The sequence below is a fragment of the Hemibagrus wyckioides genome, linkage group LG26 (genome assembly GCF_019097595.1).
Source record: "Hemibagrus wyckioides isolate EC202008001 linkage group LG26, SWU_Hwy_1.0, whole genome shotgun sequence".
NCBI lineage: Eukaryota > Metazoa > Chordata > Actinopteri > Siluriformes > Bagridae > Hemibagrus > Hemibagrus wyckioides.
Window position 1 is genome coordinate 22,561,555 of NC_080735.1, and position 5,513 is coordinate 22,567,067.

Below are 5,513 nucleotides of genomic sequence, written 5' to 3' on the forward strand. Positions count from 1 at the left end.
ATTCCTTTCACTGGAAAATCACAGAATGCACTATGGTGCTTAGAAAGAGCTTCACTTGACTACACACCTGCATCTCTATTCCAGCTAGACAAAATAAGTGTGTGTGTGTGTGTGTGTGTGTGTGTCAGCTTGATAAATGAGGGGCCGTGAGGGTTGCGGAAAGTGTGATGCCGCTCCCCGAGTTGACATCATTCTCCTGAGTGTTTGTGAAAGGTTATTAAAGAGACTTTAATCATGACTACCCTGTTTCTGTCTCACGCTGTCTGTCTCACTCTCTCTCATGGCCAGAGGTCAGTCTGTCTCTCTGTCTCTGACCAAACCAGCTCCACTATCTCAGTTTACAGTAGATATTTTAGCTAGCTGGGTGTTTTTTTTTAAAAATCTTATTTCCACCATGATTTGTGTATGCTTAGTGTATTCCCATGCGATTTCCACACAGCTATTTTCACATATGATTTTTACACATTTATATTTACTTACTTGAGGAAAGTCATTTCTGGCCATAACATGTTGATGTGCACTTTCTCATGGTTCACACATATTACTGAAATGATCACACGTGAAATATATATGATTTTTCCACAATGAGAACTTTCCCAGTGTGTGTGATGTTTTCACTCAGGCTGTGTCCCTAATGCCTCTCTGTTTGTAATAGAAGTGCACTATGAGGGGGCAAATTTGTAGTGCAGTAAACGCTCTCTTCTTGAGTTCCTTCAGTAGTGCTGTAGGGATAAGAGAAGTGTCCTGATCCAGGTAGTGGTCAGTGGACTATGTAGTGTACACTGGAAGAAAGATTCCCAGTAAACGGCTGCTCGGTTTGAGACACAGCCAATATCAGAGCGATACATAGGAATGCTCAGTGTTTTATGTTCGTATCGTTCTTACTCTGATTTCTGTTCATAAACAAAAATAAAATAAAATGAAAAGTCAGACCTCTTCCTCCGAAAAGCCTGCCCGCCCCCCTTGCTTCTTCCTGCGGTCACGTGACGCTCTCCTGCGCTGTTCTTCCCACAGTAGGGTGCTGCAGGAGGGAAATCATCGCGCGCTGATACAGAGAGCGCTATGGACGGTGCGCGCGTGCTGCCGGGGGTTCCGTAACATACTGGCAAACGCGGTGTGGAGGATGCCGGTGTGGGGATTGAGCGTGTTGATGCTGCTGCTCTGTCTGCGGGAGGGTGAGTAAAAAAAAAAAGAAAGATAAAACAAAAACACAACAACACAACACTAAACAAAACGCGCGCACACACACCCATATCAACACACACACACACACACATACACACACACACAGATAAAGACACGCGCGCGCGGTGCATCAAAAGACCTGTTACACCTGCTCACGCGGCGGAGATCAAAGCGGGACATGCCGGGTTGCGCGAGAGCGCACGAGGCTTGGGAACAGTCTCTCTCTCTCTCTCTCTCTCTCTCTCTCTCTCTCTGTGTGTGTCTCCGATTTGTTACGCCTCTGCGTATCATAAACTGTGAATGGTTAAAATAATGGTTTATTATTAATACCAAAACTACTATAACGACCGTTTATATGTAACACCTTCTTTATTTTTATTTCAATTAAAAGTATTGAAAAAGAATCGGAATCGGTTTGAGACGATTATCAGCACTCATTCTTATCCATTATTATTATTATTATTATTATTATTATTATTATTATTTTCTGCGTACACAAACACACCTGACTCACCTGATTTATTATTATCTTATTAATAAATCTGATCAGATTAATATCAGCACGTGAAGATGATCTGAACACACAAGGTTTTTTAAACTACAATTACAATTAAATCTCCTGGTTGCTAATGGATTAGTAAATAACTCAGGTGTGTGTGTGTGTGAGAGAGAGAGAGAGAGAGAGAGAGAGATTTAGATCCTGATTGTACTAAACCTTGTATAGAGCCTTTGTAATGGTAATAGTAACTGGTTTAATGGCAAATGTGATGATTACGTCAGTGTGCTGATGACTCCGTCACATGACTTGCCATAAACTCAAACACATTTATGAGTTCATAAGTCATAATTATGACTTGAGTGTGTGTGTGTGTGTGTGTTGGTAATAAGAGGAAGTGTCTTGTGCGCACACTAATATCCCAAATGTATCATGTTAATTAATCCAGGTGTTATTAATCAATAAACGACTAAATGAAGTAATGAATTGATTATAACAGGGTTACTGGTTATTTATTTTTTTTCATTTCATTGTCTGTACCGCTTATCTGATCTGTTCTCGGGTCACGGGGAGCCTGTGCTCAGGCATCATCGCGTGGATTACTGGATATCTGTTTATTTAAAGGAATCAGTAAAAGTTCCTGCTGCTAGACTATTAAAACTAGCCTGATATTTTCCAGTATCCAGATGAATCTGTCTGGTTTGTTGTGCGTTTTCTATAAATGATAATTTTCCTAAAGTTTATGTGAACCAAAAGGTTCTTTATGGAGCCATCACTCTAAGTAAACCTTTTTAAAGAGACTGAATGATGCTGTTCATGCTTTACAGTGTGTGTGTAGTTAGATTTAGAGCAGAGCCGCCATGATGATGATGAGGGTGATAGGACACACTCAGATCCTGAAATGAAAAGAGGAAAAGATTGGCGGTGAATGTGAGAGTCGGTGCTTTGTTATGTTTTTTTTTTTATGCTTTTCTGTAGATCACCTAAGCATTTAAACGCTAATGAGCGTCTGTCCTGGGGCAACAAACACGCCAGGAACAAGTCTGTTAATTGCTAAAAACGAGCTCATCATTGTGTTGATGTGCAACATGACCTGCTGTGCTTTTTTTGTTTTTGGAAATCCGCCAGGACGCAGTGGTCTTGAGTCACTGCTTCAGTAGCAGTATTTAAAAAAAACAACTAAATTTATCTTTAACATCTGTCATGGAGACGATCGTGGACTCGGCCCAAATGAAAAGGATTCGCTTTTCTGTAATTTGCCTTAGAATTTCTTTGGGTTATTTTCCTTGTATTAAAGTGCATCCATTGTATCCATCACCATAACACATCTACTTATAACAGGTTTTAGACAAAAAATCCTAAATTCACATGCATGGCCACTGAATGATATAAATACTCTAAAATCTACAAATACTCTAAATAAACAGTACAAATACTACAAATACTACAAATACTCTAAATAAACACTACAAATACTCTAAATAAACACTACAAATACTCTAAATAAACACTACAAATACTACAAATACTCTAAATAAACACTACAAATACTCTAAATACTACAAATACTCTAAATAAACACTACAAATACTACAAATACTCTAGATAAACACTACAAATACTCTAAATAAACACTACAAATACTCTAAATACTACAAATACTCTAAATAAACACTACAAATTCTACAAATACTACAAATACTCTAAATAAACACTACAAATACTACAAATACTCTAAATAAACACTACAAATACTCTAAATACTACAAATACTCTAAATAAACACTACAAATACTACAAATACTCTAAATAAACACTACAAATACTCTAAATACTACAAATACTCTAAATACTACAAATACTCTAAATAAACACTACAAATACTACAAATACTACAAATACTCTAAATAAATGCTACAAATACTCTAAATACTACAAATACTCTAAATAAACACTACAAATACTCTAAATAAACACTACAAATACTACAAATACTACAAATACTCTAAATAAACACTACAAATACTCTAAATAAACACTACAAATACTACAAATAAACACTACAAATACTACAAATACTCTAAATAAACACTACAAATACTCTAAATACTACAAATACTCTAAATAAACACTACAAATACTACAAATACTCTAAATAAACACTACAAATACTCTAAATACTACAAATACTCTAAATACTACAAATACTCTAAATAAACACTACAAATACTACAAATACTACAAATACTCTAAATAAACACTACAAATACTCTAAATAAACACTACAAATACTACAAATACTCTAAATAAACACTACAAATACTCTGAATACTACAAATACTACAAATAAACACTACAAATACTACAAATACTCTAAATAAACACTACAAATACTCTAAATAAACACTACAAATACTATAAATACTCTAAATAAACACTACAAATACTCTAAATACTACAAATACTCTAAATAAACACTACAAATACTCTAAATACTACAAATACTCTAAATAAACACTACAAATACTCTAAATAAACACTACAAATACTACAAATAAACACTACAAATACTACAAATACTCTAAATAAACACTACAAATACTCTAAATAAACACTACAAATACTCTAAATAAACACTACAAATACTCTAAATAAACACTACAAATACTACAAGTACTCTAAATACTCTAAATACAACTCATAACGTCACACACCAGACTGTGAGCATACTTCTAATTCATAATTCTCTGATTATTTATGATACATATAAAACTAGAATATCAAGGAAACATTAATTTTCCCACAATTTAATTCAAACATTGAAACTTTTGTATATTTTATATTTATTAAACATGAACTAAAATATTTCAAACCTTTTTTCTTTTAATTTAGATAATTATGGCTCACAATTCATGAACATGATAAATTCATAAATCCAGTATCTCAAAGTATTTGAATAATTTATTAGATTGCAAAAGAAATGATTTATTATACAGAAAAGTCAACCTTCTGAGTAAAGTATGTTCATTTCTGCACTGAATATTTGGTTGCTTCTCCTTTTGCACAAATGACCGTGTGAATGGGGCGTGGCAATGGGGTTTGGCATGGAGGTCATCAGCCTGTGGCACTGCTGAGGTGTAATGGATGCCCAGGCTACTCTGAAACCCCCTTTAGCTCCTCTGTACCGTGGGGTCTGGTGTTTCTCATTTTCCTCTTGACAATACCACAGAGATTCTCTGTAGAGTTCAGGTCAGGTGAGCTGGCCAGTGAAGCACAGTAATACCACGGTCAGCAATCCAGTTCCCAGTAGTTTTGGCACTGTGGGCAGGGGCCAAGTCCTCCTGGAAAAGGAAATCAGCATCTCCATAAACCTTGTCAGCAGATGGAAGCATGAAGTGCTCTAAAATCTCTTGGTAGATGGCTGCATTGACTTTGTATTTAATGAAAGACAGTGGACCAACACCAGCAGATGACGCAGCACCCCAAATCATCACTGACTGGACACTTCACACTGGACTTAACGCTGCTTGGATTCTGGGCCTTTCCTCTTGTTTTCTGGACAACCATCAGGTCAACAGTCTTCCCCATGTGGTAGTGTGAACTGAACCTGACTGGGAAATTTGTGGTATTTATACTGCATTAATAATGATTTGCTCAAAGTGGAAATTAAATATTCTAATATTTTGCGATACACTTATTCAATGTTTTTGATCTGTAGGACACAATTATCAAAAATAAAATCAAAAACATTTTAGTTTTCATGTAATGAGTCTAGAATATATACACTTCTCATTTAGATAGAACATTAAAACAACCTGCCTAATATTTGTTG

The 5,513-nt window shown here is 35.5% G+C and overlaps 1 pseudogene; it reads left to right on the top strand.

Moving 5' to 3' along the window:
- Positions 1-904: 904 nt before the first annotated feature.
- Positions 905-5,513, top strand: part of LOC131346563 (ly6/PLAUR domain-containing protein 1-like) — a 26,574-nt pseudogene continuing 21,965 nt past the window's right edge.